The following is a 16,309-nucleotide window of genomic DNA, read 5'->3' as shown; positions in this document are numbered from 1 at the left end:
TGAGTTGCTGCAGGTGACAAATCTAAAGGTTACAGTGATACTGAATCATCGAACTGTCACTCAAGTAATCACACCAGGGCCAAGGCCCTTGGGAGTAGCAGTGATACTGAATCATCGAACTGTCACTCAAGTAATCACACCAGGGCCAAGGCCCTTGGGAGTAGCAGTGATACATGGAAAACAACTGATTAAGAGGCATTAACGGTTAGGTGGACCAGCCCTTCATGCTCTTCAAAGAAATAGTGGCATGAGAGTATGCTGCTGCTACAAAAGAGTTCCAGAGACTGGAAACTATCATAGAAGACAATTAAGAGTAAGAACTTCTTAAAGAGACAAAGCTGAATACACTGCCTATCCTTGAACACAGGAAGTAGAGCCCAGTAAAAAGAGGACATATCAAATTGAGGTTCAGGGGGATGTGGTTTGATAATTGCCCTGCAGGAGGAGACTTCAAGCACGGACACCACTACATTGAAGGAGATAATCAAGAAAGACTCCTGAAACAGTACCAAAAGAAAGAAAGGAAACTTGAGGTGGAATCTATCCAGATCTCTGATACTGAAGGGGGGAGAAAAAGACTTTGCCCTCAAAAGAGGGATGGACTGGAAGGTTTCTAAGAGCAGCATTAACAGTGCGCCTTTTCTTGGACTGCTTCAAGGGGTTTAAACTAGTAATTACAGCATGTATAACTAACTACAATAAGCTGTAATCCTTCATGCCTAGGGTTACTGCATTATTTTCCTTAGGCCAATGGCACTAAAGAACCTTTATATAACAGACGTGTGCAAGTGGTTATTGTGAACCCACAAGCTTCTAGAACTCTGGGAAAACTGACAATCTACCAGGAACATGTCACAGTTTGATGTACCTTAATGTTTGTAGTGACCCAAAAAGGGAAGTGGTGGGAAATAAAGGTTAGTTACAATAGTAAGAATAGAAATGGGGCTGGGGCTAAATGGATCACAACAGTGTGGAACCAAACAGAAGAGGGCAGCCAAATTAAAAAGTGAGAGAAAGAAATGTATAGAAAAGAGAAAGGGATATACAAAAATGGAAGAGAAGAAATAGCAGATCAGGGAAAAAAGAAAAGCTGTAGAATTATAGGGGAGTTGTTTATTTATTAAAAGAGTTGATCTGCCATTTGCTATAAATCAGAACATGTCCTCCATTGAAACACCACAACCAGAAACCACACTTGCATTTTGAAATTTCTTCTTCTGTACCATTTAATTACAAATGCCCCCAACAGTATTTCTGAATCCAAATGATGTTAGAAAATTCTGGGCCAACCTTCCTAACTCCTACAGCCCCCTTACTCTCTTTTTTCCCCCTATAACCTCTCCCTTTTTATTACATTCCTTTCTCCTCCAACAAACAGTTGTATCTGAGAGCTTTTCTCTTCCTCTTAATGAGTGTAGCGCTGGGGGGTCCCTAAAAACTGTAATTATTATTAAAAACAAAACTATCACAAAATGTGGATGCCTTCTAAAATGCATTGACCTCAGGAATCAGCAGAACGCTCCTTGCCAAATCTTCAGTTCCAGTCCTGTGAATACTAATAGCAACAAGCTCTACATGCAACTCCCAGGCACATTTGGAGTTCAAATAGTTCTCCAGGATCTCTCCCCTGTTACAGATCACTGGATGGGTGGACTAATACCACAAACAGTGAGTTGTATTTTATCCCTCCAACATGCTTATTTTCCTTTTGGCACAAAGTCAGTTTGAGTTTGTCAGTTTGGAAGAATTTTATAACTGCAGAAACAAAAACAAACTGCTACAATATACATATCATGCACATACCTTATCCACCAAAGTAGTAATACATGAATGCATAAATGCAATTAAAACCCCAACATTTTGCAACTGATTCATTCAAGATAGCAAATACAAAACTTGTTTAGCCAGCCAACAAGCCCTAAAAAACAGCCAAGGTCAATGCTGTTCTATTAACAATAAAAAAAAAAAAAAAAAAAAGGTTGCCAGAAATCTATTAATCTTGGATTCATCTTGAATGAGATCAGAACTGTGGTTCATGGCAGTTAGAGTGGAAAGCTCATAACATCTTTAGGCCAGTGGTTTTCAAACTGCAGGTCATGACCCAGTACTGGGTCATGGATTGTAAGGCTCTGGGTCACGGCGGCTCTGATCAGCACCACTGACAGGGCCGTTAAAAATCCCGTCGGCAGTGCTGCCCGGCTAATGCAAGCTAGTCCCTACCAGTTCTGACACCGCACTGCACCCCAGAAGCGGCCAGCAGCAGGTCCGGCTCCTAGGCGGTGGGACCCCAGGGCTCTGCACGCTGCCCCCACCCTGAGCACTGGCTCTGCACTCGCATTGGCTGACAACCGGCCAATGGGAGCTTGGGGGCAGTGCCTGCAGGCGAAAGCCACACGGAGCCGCTTGCGCACCTCTGCCTAGGAGCCAGACCTCCTGCTGGCCGCTTCCGGGGCGCAGCACGGTCCGTGGTGTCAAGACAGGCAGGAAGCCTGCCTTAGCACCCCCGCTGTGCTGCTGACCAGGAGCTGCCTGAGGTAAGCCTGCACCCCAACCCCATGTCCCAATCCCCTGCCCCAGCCCTGAGCCCTCCCCCACAAACCCAGAGCCTCTTCTTGCACCCCACACCCCTCATCCCCAGCCCCACCCAAGAGCCTGCACCCCTAGCCCAGAGCCCTGACCCCCTCCCGCACCCAACCCCCTGCCTGAGCCCTGAGCCCCCTCCAAACCCAGAGCCCCCTCCTGCACCCCAAACCCCTCATCCCCAGCCCCACCCGCAGTCATCACCCCAACCCTCCGCCTCAGCCCTGAGCCCCTCCCACACCCAAACCCCTCATCCCCGGCTCCGTTGGGTCGCAGGTATCAACAATTTTCTTCAACTGGGTCACCAGAAAAAAAGTTTGTAAACTACTGCTTTAAGCTATACTTGAACAGACAATTCAATTCAGTTTGTTATCAAGAAAAACCTCTGAGGAGTGGCGCTCTGATATGATCTTCAGCAATCTGAAAACAGCAGGATGGAAAAATAGGCCTGCAGCAATTTTAAAAGCATTGTATCTTACTCTCTGCTTCAATCAAGCTTCCATAACAGTTCAAAGGTCATGCACAGGCAGGCTGCATGCCCAGTATCAGTGGATTTGTAACAGAATAAATTATTGCTACTAATTTGAATAGCAAAAAAACACTGATTGAAATGTCTTTCACTCTTAAAGTGGATCACTGAATATCCATAATTAGAACAAGCTGTTTCAGATATACACTTCTTTAAGATTCTTTGCAGACAATCACACAGACAGTACTACCATGAATCACTTTTAACAAATGACAGTGAACAGTTAAAAATGGTTATAATCTTTGATTTTGAGCCTGCTGAAGATACAGAATTTCAGCAATTATAGAAAGATATATAGTTTGTACATATAATGTGCAGTCATATAGAATAACATTTAGTGTCTTTGATGTGCAGGTTTAAGATAAACAAAAGTGCATTTTAACTTACAAGTTGCATTGATCTAGTTCTAGGTAATCAACACTATACATTAGTGGAAAATAGTATTTTTACAGAGAAGGTGAGTAAAAACAAGTAAAGACATACAACTTTATGGGTAGGGGTAGCAGTAAGTATTCTTCATAAGGTTTCAGAGTGGTAGCCGTGTTAGTCTGTATCAGCAAAAAAACCGAGGAGTCCTTGTCGCACACCTTAGAGACTAACAAATTTATTTGGGCATAAGCTTTTATGGGCTAGAACCCACTTCATCAGATGCATGGAATGGAAAATACAGTAGCAGGTAAATATATATGTAAGCAGTGTCACGATGAGCTCCACCCTGACATCTGGTGGTGAGGTGTGGCAAGCTGTGGAAAAGAACTTCAGGGGCCAATCTCATTTGCATAGGCACACCCAACCCGCCTAGAATGAGGCCATAGCTGCCCAAATGGTCACTCTGGCTGCTGTGGGATCCCCAGTGTCTCTGTTATTGGGGCAGGAAGAATAAATTGTTATTACCCTGATTATGGGAACTGTGCTTGGAACTGCACTTGGCCTTTTGTTATGATGGAGGGACTCACCATCAACTAAGCAGCAGTCGCTAGGCAAGGGTCATGGGTTCCAAAACTCTGTGAATTGAGAGAGGCTGGGGACAAGTATTAATACTTGGTGGCATGGGCCCCACATGCTAATTGCACTTCCTCCTCTCTCCACTGTGGAATATCAGAGCTAATTTTGATTCCATTAGGAGTCTAGTTACAGGCTGCTGAGCTCATTTTGGGCTAATGGTGCACCAGCACTGAGGCTCCCCTATGACAAGCTGAAGTCACCAAAGAGCTGAACTGACTAAGAGCTGAAATCACTGAGCATTGTGTTAAGTAGTGGGGGAGCCTGAAGATATATTGTGGAGCAGTTTGTGGGATGGCTGGAGTGCCTTGTGGACAGGCTGGTGGAGCAGTTCATAGGACGGTGGGAGTGGCTTGTGGGATGCGGAGCAGTTCGTGGACCGGCTGGTGGAGCAGTTTGTGGGACGGCGGGAGCTGCTTGTGGGGAGTGGAGCGGAGCGAAGCAGTTCGTGGGGCGGCTGGCGGAGCGAAGGCCTATGGAGCTGTGGGGCGGTCAGCTTCAGATCATGTAAGGTGCCCCTTACCTCTCTTCCCCCCACCTCCACCCAGGTTGGGAGGTAAAGCTCTGCAGATAAACTTTCAAAGTCTGGGGCTGCCCTGACCAGGGACAGAGACTTTTGGGTCATTGGACTTTTGGGGATTTCGGGTTGCTGGACTCAAGAACCAAAGGAAAGGGCATGCCCCAATTTGCTTGGGGTGGGTTTTTTGCTCATGGGTTGTGTTACGAATCCTGTTGGTGGTGTTTCCCCAACATAATGCCACATTGTTTCTCTCTGTTATTAAAAGGCTTTTTGCTACACTCAGACTATGTGCTTGCGAGAGGAGAAGTATTGCCTCTTGGAGGCGGCCAGCGGGGGTAGTATATATTTGTCCCAGGTCACGGGGGGGGGGCTCGAGCCGGTTTGCATTGTGTTATTGAAGTGAATCCCCTAGATATTGAACCCAGCCCTTGTTGCTGCCAACTCTGACAGGCAGAAGGGTTACATATACATAGTATGTGAAAAGATGGGAGATGCCTTATGCATCTGATGAAGTGGGTTCTAGCCCAGGAAAGCTTATACTAAATAAATTTGTTAGTCTCTAAGGTGCCACAAGGACACCTCGTTGTTTTTATTCTTCATAAATATGCTATTCAAAGAGGGCTCTCATTACTAAACAGGGAAGAACTGTTATAAATGATCTAATGCTTAACAGAGACAAAGTTGCTTATTTGCCTACAGAGCTGGATTTGGAATATAGCTTTTTAATATCACAAGAAAACAGTGCCCCAGTACCAGGGACAGCAATGGCTGGTACCCCCAAAATGGAAATATTGCAGGGGCTGATCTATATATTTCATCTATATTTTCACCATGCTCAGCTCTGTTTCCCCTCCAATTTCACCCACACCATCCACCTCCAGTTACTGCCTCCCCATTAGCTGATTGGCTCTCAGCTTCCAAACAATCAGGTTCTGGCCAGCTCCTGCCCCTTGACCCACCAGTGGGCGGGGTGGGGCACACCTCCACCAAAGGGGAGGCAGTAACTGTGTGCAAGTGGAGGGGAAGAGGTGAGAGCGGGACTCAGAAGGGCTAGAACAGCTGCCGTGGGGCCTAGGACAGGGCACTCCTACCCCTCTGCCTCCACATTCAAGGTGCACCTCTGCTGTGACCAAAAAAAAAAAAAAAAAGAAAAGAAAAGAAAAAGAAAAGGAGTACTTGTGGCACCTTAGAGACTAACCAATTTATTTGAGCATAAGCTTTCGTGAGCTACAGCTCACTTCATTGGATGCATAAAAGTGGAAAAGGCAGTGAGGATGTTTTTATACACACAAACCATGAAAAAATGGGTGTTTATAACTTCAAAAGGTTTTCTCCCCTCACCCCACTCTCCTGCTGGTAACAGCTTATCTAAAGTGATCACTCTCGGTGTATGATAATCAAGGTGGGCCATTTCCAGCACAAATCCAGGGTTTAACAAGAACGTCTGAGGAACGGGGGGAGGGGAGAGGGGGGAGGAAAAAACAAGGGGAAATAACCACTCCCAGTCTCTATTCAAGCCTAAGTCATTATGCAAAGGTAACCTAAGTTAATTGTATCCAATTTGCAAATTAATTCCAATTCAGCAGTTTCTCACTGGAGTCTGGTTTTGAAGTTTTTCTGTTGTAATATCACAACTTTCATGTCTGTAATCGTGTGACCAGAGAAATTGAAGAAGTGAAGTGTTCTCCAACTGGTTTATGAATGTCATAGTTCTTGACATCTGATTTGTGTCCATTTATTCTTTTACGTAGAGACTGTCCAGTTTGACCAATGTACATGGCAGAGGGGCATTGCTGGAAGATGATGACATATCACATTGGTAGATGTGCAGGTGAACGAGCCTCTGATAGTGTGGCTGATGTTATTAGGCTCTGTGATGGTGTCCCCTGAATAGATATGTGGGCACAGTTGGCAACGGGCTTTGTTGCAAGGATAGGTTCCTGGGTTAGTGGTTCTGTTGTGTGGTATGTAGTTGCTGGTGAGTATTTGCTTCAGCTTGGGGAGCTGTCTGTAGGCAAGGACTGGCCTGTCTCCCAAGATTTGTGAGAGTGATGGGTCGTCCTTCAGGATAGGTTGTAGATCCTTGATAATGCGTTGGAGAGGTTTTAGTTGGGGGCTGAAGGTGACGGCTAGTGGCGTTCTGTTATTTTCTTTGTTGGGCCTGTCCTGTAGTAGGTGACTTCTGGGAACTCTTCTGGCTCTATCAATCTGTTTCTTCACTTCAGCAGGTGGGTATTGTAGTTGTAAGAATGCTTGATAGAGATCTTGTAGGTGTTTGTCTCTGTCTGAGGGGTTGGAGCAAATGCGGTTGTATCACAGAGCTTGGCTGTAGACGATGGATCGTGTGGTGTGGTCTGGATGAAAGCTGGAGGCATGTAGGTAGGAATAGCCGTCAGTAGGTTTCCGGTATAGGGTGGTGTTTATGTGACCATCGCTTATTAGCACCGTAGTGTCCAGGAAGTGGATATCTTGTGTGGACTGGTCCAGGCTGAGGTTGATGGTGGGATGGAAATTGTTGAAATCATGGTGGAATTCCTCAAGGGAATCTTTTCCATGGGTCCAGATGATGAAGATGTCATCCATGTAGCGCAAGTAGAGTAGGAGTATTAGGGGACGAGAGCTGAGGAAGCGTTGTTCTAAGTCAGCCATAAAAATGTTGGTATGCTGTGGGGCCATGCGGGTACCCATAGCTGATTTGAAGGTATACATTGTTCCCAAACGTGAAATAGTTATGGGTGAGGACAAAGTCACAAAGTTCAGCCACCAGGTTTGCCATGACATTATTACTGATGGCTTGTAGTCCATCTTTGTGTGGAATGTTCGTGTAGAGGGCTTCTACATCCATAGTGGCCAGGATGGTATTTTCAGGAAGATCACCGATGGATTGTAGTTTCCTTAGGAAGTCAGTGGTGTCTCGAAGATAGCTGGGAGTGCTGGTAGCGTAGGGCCTGAGGAGGGAGTCTACATAGCCAGACAATCCTGCTGTCAGGGTGCCAATGCCTGAGATGATGGGCGCCCAGGACTTCCAGGTTTATGGATCTTGGGTAGTAGACAGACTATCCCAGATCGGGGTTCCAGGGGTGTGTCTGTATGGATTTGATCTTGTGCTTTTTCAGGGAGTTTCTTGAGCAAATTCTGTAGTTTCTTTTGGTAACCCTCAGTGGGATCAGACTCTGAAGTCTGCTGCGACCACATATTTTAATTTTTATTAAAAGCTATGCACAGATAAAGATCCACAAAATATAGAAGTTGCTACTGTACTACCATTAACTGTAGGTGAAGCAATTGGCACTGTTTATTATGAAGGTTCCCCACAATTCCCATTATCAGACCCTATTTTCACTTGCTTATAACTTTGACAAACTAACCATTTAGGCTGAAAATTTTCTATGCCAGGTGTCTCAGGCTGATTTTTTTTTTTTTTTTTTAAATTTAAGTCAAAATGGTTCTGCTGATTCCAAGAACAAAGCAAGGGGAAAACACATTGGTATTTACTTATTATTATTAGGACTGTCGATTAATTGCAGTTAACTCACACGATTAACTCAAAAAATCAAATTGCAATTAAGATTAAATAGCAGTCTTAATCGCACTGTTAAACAATGCAATACCAATTGAAATTTATTAAGTATTTTGAATTTTTTTCTACATTTTCATATATATTGTACTTTGGTGTTGTAATTGAAATCAAAGTGTATATTATTTTTGCTTATAAATATTTGCACTGTAAAAATGATAGAAGAAATAGTATTTTTCAATTCACCTCATACAAGTACTGTAGTGCAATCTGTCAGAAAAGTGCAACTGACAAATGTAGATTGTTACATAACTGCACTCAAAAACAAAACAATGTAAAACTTTAGAGCCTACAAGTCCACTCAGTCCTACTTCTTGTTCAGCCAATCGCTAAGACAAACAAGTTTGTTTATATTTATAAGAGATAATGCTGCCCACTTCTTATTTACAATGTCAATGCCACCTCCCCACCCCAGACGTTCTTGTTAAACCCTGGATTTGTGCTGGAGATGGCCCACCTTGATTATCACACACATTGTAAGGAGAGAGTGATCACTTTAGATAAGCTATTACCAGCAGGAGAGTGGGGTTGGGGGAGAGACAACCTTTTATAGTGGTAAACACCCATTTTTTCATGGTTTGTGTGTATAAAAAGATTCTTTACTTTCCACAGTATGCATCCGATGAAGTGAGTTGTAGCTCACGAAAACTTATGCTCAAATAAATTGGTTAGTCTCTAAGGTGCCACAAGTACTCCTTTTCTTTTTACCAGAAAGTGAGAACAGGCATTTGCATGGTACTTTTATAGCTGGCATTGGAAGGTATTTACATGCTAGATATGCTAAACATTCGTATGCTCCTTCATGTTTCAGCCACCATTCCAGAGGTTATGCTTCCATGCTGATGACGCTCGTTAAAAAAATAATGCATTAATTATTATTTGTGACTGACCTCCTTGGGAGAGATTGTATGTCCCCTGCTCTGTTTTAGCCACATTCTGCCATATATTTCATGTTATAGTAGTCTTGGATGATGACCCAGAACATGTTGTTCGTTTAAAGAACACTTTCACTGCAGATTTCACAAAACAAAGAACGTACCAATGTGAGATTTCTAAAGAAAGCTACAGCACTCGACCCAAGGTTTAAGAATTTTAATGCCTTCCAAAATCTGAGAGGAACAAGGTGTGGAGCATGCTTTCAGATGTGTTAAAAGAGCAACACTCTGATGTACAAACTACAGAACCCGAACCACCAAAAAAGAAAATCAACCTTCTGCTGGTGGCATCTGACTCAGATAATGAAAATGAACATGCGTCGATCTGTACTGCTTTGGATTGTTATCAAACAGAACCTGTCATCAGCATGGACGCATGTCCCCTGGAATGGTGGCTGAAGCATGAAGGGACATATGAATCTTTAGCGCATCTAGCGCATAAATATCTTGTGACGCTGGCTACAACGGTGCCATGAGAATGCCTGTTGTCACCTGAAAGTGATATTGTAAACAAGAAGCTGACAACATTATCTCCTGCAAATGTAAACAAACTTGTTTGTCTGAGCAATTGGCTGAACAAGAAGTAGGACAGAACTTGCAGGCTCTAAAATTTTACACTGTTTTATTTTTGAATGCAGGTTTTGTTGTACATAATTCTACATTTGTAAGTTCAACTTTCATGATAAAGAGATTGCACTACAGTATTTGTATGAGGTGAACTGAAAAATACTATTTCTTTTGCTCTTTTACAGTGAAAATACTTGTAATCAAAAATATAAAGTGAGCACTGTACACTTTGTATTCTGTGTTGTAACTGAAATCAATATATTTGAAAATGTAGAAAACATCCAAAAATATTTAAATGAATAGTATTCTATCATTGTTTAACCGTGCGATTAATCACAATTTTTTTTAATTGCTTGACAGCCCTAATCATCATCATTGTTACTGAGCTGTGAAAAATGTTTCTCTGCAGTCTGGACCTTGACTATATCTTGACCAAGAAATTTGGACCTTGACAAAAAATAATTGACTACCCCTGATCTAAAGGTTCCAACCCTGTAGTTGACTCATGTAGGTGTCAATATGATGTCACATGCAGGAATTTCTGTTTTTTCAGTTTGCTTTTTTTTTTTAAAAAACCTAAAAATTACACACAAAGGTTAGGAAATGCCAGAATTCAGGTTTCCCAGGCAACCTTAATTCAGTCCCCTTGTGTGTTCTTTAATTACATGATCACCTATTATCAGGGCTGGCTTTAGGCCGATTCCCCCAAATCGGGCCCCGTGCTGGCGCCTTTTTAAGTTTTACTCACCTGGTGGCGCTCCAGGTCTTCGGTGGCGGGTCCTTCGCTCGCTCCGGGTCTTTGGCAGCGTGCAGTTTTCAAGGTATGGGCATACTACATGGATTTATATGGTGGCATTATGATATTTTCTGTCTTATTATCTATCCCTTTCCAAATGGTTCCTAACATTGTTAGCTTTTTTGACTGCTGCTGTACACTGAGCAGATGTCTTCAGAGAACTATCCATGATGACTCCAAGTTCTCTCTCAAGTGGTAACAGCTAAATTAAAACTCCATCGTTTCGTATGTACAGTTGGGATTAAGTTTTCCAATGTGCAATACTTTGCACTTAACAATGAATTTCATCTGCCATTTTGTTGCCTAATCACCCAGTTGTGTGAGATCCCTTTGTAACTCTTAGTCAGCTTTGGACTTAACTATAAGTAATTGTGTATCATCTGCAAATTTTTCCACCTCGTTGTTCACCTCTTTTTCCAGATCATTTATGAAAAATTAAACTGCACAGGTCCCAGTACATATCTTTGGGGAACCCTGCTATTTACTTTTCTCCATTGTGAAAACTGACAATTTATTCCTACCCTTTATTTCCCATCTTTTAACCAGTTACTAATCCATGCGAGGACCTTCCCCTCATCTGCCATGACTCCTTACTTTGCTTAAGAGCCTTTGGTATAAGACCTTGTCAAAGGCTTTCTGAAAGTCCAAGTACACTATTTCAACTGGATCACCCTTGACCACATGCTTGTTAACACACTTGAAGAATTCTAATCTATTGGTGAGGCACGGTTTCCCCTCTACAAAAGCCATGTTGAATTTTGATTCAACCTATCGTGTTCATCCTTATGTATCTGATAATTCTATTCTTTACTATAGTTTCAACCAATTTGCCTTGTACTGAAGTTAGGCTTACTGGCCTGTAACTGCCAGGATTGCCTCTGGAACACTTTTTTTTTTAAATCATCATCACATTAGCTATCCACCAATCATCTGATACAGAAGCTGATTTACACAACAGTTTACATACCACAGTTAGTTGTGCAATTTCATATCTGAGTTCCTTCAGAACTCTTGGGTAAATACCATCTGGTTCTGGGATCTTATTACTGTTTCATTTTGTTCCAAAACATCCTCTACTGACACCTCAATCTGGGACAGTTCCTTAGATCTGTCACCTAAAAAGACTTGCTCAGATGTGCAAATCTCCCTCACATCTATAGAATTTACTTAGCTTCTCTGCAATGGATTTTTCTTCCTTGAGTGCTCCTTTAGCATCTTGAGCACCCAGTGGCACCACTGATTGCTTGGCAGTCTTCCTGCTTCTGATGTATTTTAAAAAAAAATTGCTGTTAGTTTTTGTGCCTTTTGCTATTTGCTCTTCAGGATTCTTTTTTGGCCTGCCTAATTATACTTTTACACTTGACTAGCCAGAGTTTATGCTTCTTTCTTTTTCCTCACTAGGATTTGACTTCCAATTTTTAAAGGATGCCTTTTTACCTCTGTCTTTTTTACTCTGTTTAAACATAATGGCACTTTTTTGGTCCTTTTTTTTATTTGGGGTATACATTTAGTTTGAGCCACTATTATGGTGTTTTTAAATAGTTTCCATGCAGCTTGCAGACATTTCACTCTTGTGACTGTTCTTTTTAAATTTCTGTTTAACTAGCTTCCTCAATTTTGTTCTCCTTTTTGAAGTTAAGTGCTACTACAGTGGGTTTCTTTGGTATTTTCCCCCCCCTACAAGATGTTAAATTTAATTACATTATGGTCGCTATTACTGAGCAGTTCAGCTATATTCCCCTCTTGGGCCACATCCTGTGATGCACTTAGAACTAAACCAAGAACTGCCCCTCCCTTTGTGGGTTCTAGGACTAGCTGCTCCAAGAAGCAGCCTTTAATGGTATTTAGAAATTTTAACTCTGCATCCCTTCCTGAGGTGACATATACCCGGTCAATATGGGGCTGGCTGAAATCTCACATTGTTATTGGGTTTTTTGTTTTTGTAGCCTCTTTAATCTCCCTGACCATTTCACAATCACTATCACCATCCTGGTCAGTAGTATATTCCTACTGCTATATTCTTATTATTCAAGCATGGAATTTCTATTCACAGAGATTCTATGGTACAGTTTGATTCATTTAAGATTTTTTACTGTATTTGACTATATACTTTCTTTAAAATGCCACACCCATGAACACAACCTACTCTGTCATTCCTATATATTTCGTATTACTATGTCCATTGATTATCATCATTCCACCAAGTTTCAGTGATACCTATTATATCAAAATTCTCATTTAATATCAGGCAATCAAGTTCACCCATCTTAGTATTTAGACTTATAGCACTTGTATTCAAACACTTATAAAATGAGTGAGTATTTAGTTGTGACGTAACTGAATGGGGCTGTTTTTTGTTCAACTGTTTCTCTTCAGTTCCTACCTGTACATCAACTTCTATCCTATCTTCTTTACTAATATATAGAGTCCCCCCTTTAGCAAATTCATCCCTATGGGATGTTTCCACCCAAACTGCATGCTCTTCCACATCTGTTGGCTTTCCCCCAGCCCTTAGTTTAAAATCTTCTCCGCAACAAGGACTCCCATGTAGCCACTCTAAGGCAATTGACATAATTCTGACAAAATTAAACCACCCCCAATGAGCAGCAGTAGCTATGTCGGCGGGAGAGCATCTCCTGCCAACATAGCACTGTCCACAGAAGCACTTCTGTCAATATAACTTATGTCAGTCAGGGGTGTGTTCTTTTTCACACCCCTGACCAACAAAAGTTTTACAGACAAAGTTGATAGTGATTATTTCACTCGAAACAGCCTAGCATGAGTGAGAGAACTGCACATCAAAACACTGGATTTACACAGAGTGATTTGATTAGCAATGCAGAGTGATTGGATTAATTGCTGATGGGCTGTAACATAAGCTGCTGTACGTACCAGAAAAAGATAAAGAACACATTATTTAAGATTTTGTTAAGGACACTGATGTAAAAGGAAAGATTCAGCTACTGTTGTACAAAACTAAATCACTTAAAATGCTGCCCAAAAGTTCCTAATGCAAGTGCCGACTACTAAGTTCAGGAGTTACTTACATCAGTCTACTCCCAGAGGCTTCAGGACACCTCCACGCACTTTTCTATACTCTGAGCTTCTAAAGACAAAGTAGTCTTCATTCTAAATACTAAGTGTCATTATTATATCTCAAGCAGCACCCTCTATTCACTTTTTTTATTGGGGCCATACAGTATCCTTTATTTCCTCTTAGATATAAAAACTATAAATATAAAGTGACCCAAAAGGCTTGAGAAGCTCAAAGGTTCCTGCCAAGTTGGTTTGGGCTCTATAGCATTTCACAGTCCCTTAATCATAGCAACAATACCTGGACATATAGCAGTGACCCTGGCTTCAGATACCGTATGATCATTGGACAAGTAATTTACACTGCAGTAATGTCTAGATGCCCCAGTCAGTGACTGGTTACTCACTGTTTGTGCCAGGCACTGTATACAGATATGCAACAAAGGATGTGAAAAGAACATTAAGATTGCAAAGTCAAGCACTCAAAATTTAGGAAATACAAAACTTAAGGGTGCCTGTCCATATCCATCATGATTAAGGGTACATATTATTCACGGGTATTTTTAGTAAGAGTCACGGACAGGTCATGGGCAGTAAACAAAAATTCACGACCTGTGACCTGTCCATGACTTGTACTATATACCACTGAATAAATCTTGGGGGGAGGGAGGGGTGGCCCAGGGTGCTGCAGGTACTTGGGGGTGGGGGATGGCCTGGGGGGCACCGTAGGTGCTCAGGGGGAGGCGGGCAGTGGCATGCAGCCCAGGACCCCTGCTGATGCTGAGAGTGCGGGTTGGCAGGCTCCCTACCTGTCTCCGCACCTCCCCAGAAGCGGCAACACCCCCTCCCTCAGCTCCTAGGCAGAGGTGCGGCCAGCAGCTCAGCGCACTGCCTTCGCCCCGAGTGCTGGCTCCACAGCTCCCATTGGCTGGGTACCACAGCCAATGGGAACTGCGGGGGTGGTGCCTGCAGTCAGAGGCAGTGTGCAGAGCTGCCTGGCCACGCCTCCAGAGCTGAGGGAGAGGGATGTCACCACTTCCGGGGAGCCCCCTGAGGTAAGTGCTGCCCAGAACCCTTACCCCCTCCTGTGCCCCAACCCCCAGCCCTGAGCCCCCTCCCACACCCAAACTCCTGCTGCTGCTGAGGGAGGGGGGCATGGTGGCCCAAGACTGACCCAGCAGTGGCTGGTGTGGCTGGCCCAGGGACTGCCTGAACTGCTCAGGCAACCTCTGGGCCAACCACACCAGCTGCTGCAGAAGTCACGGAGATCCCAGAAAGTCATGGAATCCATGACCTCCGTGACAAGCTTGCAGCCTTAATCATGATACAAACTTTAATTACAAGATTGCATACTAATTTTTCCACAGGATCCTACCTTATTCAGTGCATGGATACTTATTCATTACTCACTGTGACCTTAGACCATGCGCCATCCAAACCCTACACTGAATACAGAACTAATAATTTCCTTCTGGGCATTCCTATGGTGCTTTCAAAATAGTATCCAAGTACTTCACAAACAGATTCATCAATGTTCACAATACCCCTGTGAGAATAGGTGGCATTTTTATCCCTGTTTTACAGATGTGGAGCTGATTAAAGCCCAAATTGTCAAAAAATGTCCACTAATTTTGGGTGTCCAACTCAAGTCACCTAGGCCTCATTTTTCAGAGTACCTAGCACTTTAAAGAGTAGCTCCAGGTGACTTCCATTGCAGTTGTGAGTGCTCAGCACTTCTGCAAATCAGAAGAATATACAATTAGTGGCCATCACTGAAAGTACTGGTTTAAGCAACTTGCCTAGCATCTCACAGGAACTCTGATGCAGAGGAAGAAATAGAATCCGTTTTCCAGCCTGACATTCAACTTCCTTAAACAAAAGATCATCCTTTCTCTTTCTGTAATCCCCTCCTTAACTGATTACACACCTTCCAAATTCCTCAACAAATGAGACCATGGTGCTACGGACAACAGCTTCATTCACTACACAGTCCTGATTTCTAGCTCTTCACAGTAGACAAAAGCACATTCAATTTCCACTTTCCTAACTGAAGCTCCTCAGTCCAGGTGGGGACTGTGTGCTCAATTTCATTTTGGTCCCCCAGAAGGAGCTCCTGCAACTGAGGCCTAAATTACCTCACTCACTATAAATTTGAAAGATGGCAACTAAGTGTCATACAGACATTGGAGGTGGGCAGGGGGAATTCAAAAATCAAAAGAAAGACCAAGAAACAAAATGTTATACTTTTATCATTATGATTTTTGAGGGTCACTCATGATTTTTGCACTTTTGCAGTTAGCAATATTATACATGGCCAGATTCAATTTTTCAAAATCCATTCAGCAGAACAAAAACTAACTGAAGCCCACCTTAGACTCAGAACATTGTTTTCATGGTCTTTTGTGGGTTTCTATATGTAACAGATATGGCAGTTTCCTGCTTATCCTTGGAAGACTTTACTGAATTAAGTTTAAGTATCTTGGTGGGCCGTGAGGGGGAATGCAGGTGCAGTTGCCCTGCACTGTGGCACTAAAGAGCACCATTGCAAGAAACATTTGAAGGAAGTTACGGTTTTATTTTGCATTACTGGCAGGCGTGCACGGTTATAATTTTCCTTACAGTGTCCTAAACATAAAAAAACTGGACAAGTCTTCATTAGTGTGCTCCCTGCCTCCATTTTTAACGGTTTGATGCTACAAATCAGGATTTCCCAGACATTGAATATTGTGACTTCAACTTTAAATGATAATACATCATAGTATTGTGTACA

The 16,309-nt window shown here is 42.8% G+C and overlaps 1 protein-coding gene across 3 annotated transcripts in view; it reads right to left on the bottom strand.

The window, feature by feature from the left end:
- FBXL13 (F-box and leucine rich repeat protein 13) overlaps window positions 1–16,309 on the bottom strand; it is a 177,235-nt gene that overhangs the window by 106,474 nt on the left and 54,452 nt on the right. The gene's annotated exons all lie outside the window — the stretch shown is intronic.

Source organism: Chelonia mydas, chromosome 1, assembly GCF_015237465.2.
Source record: "Chelonia mydas isolate rCheMyd1 chromosome 1, rCheMyd1.pri.v2, whole genome shotgun sequence".
Lineage (NCBI taxonomy): Eukaryota > Metazoa > Chordata > Testudines > Cheloniidae > Chelonia > Chelonia mydas.
The sequence above is the reverse complement of the archived record's forward strand: the minus strand, read 5'-3'. Positions and strand labels throughout refer to the sequence as shown.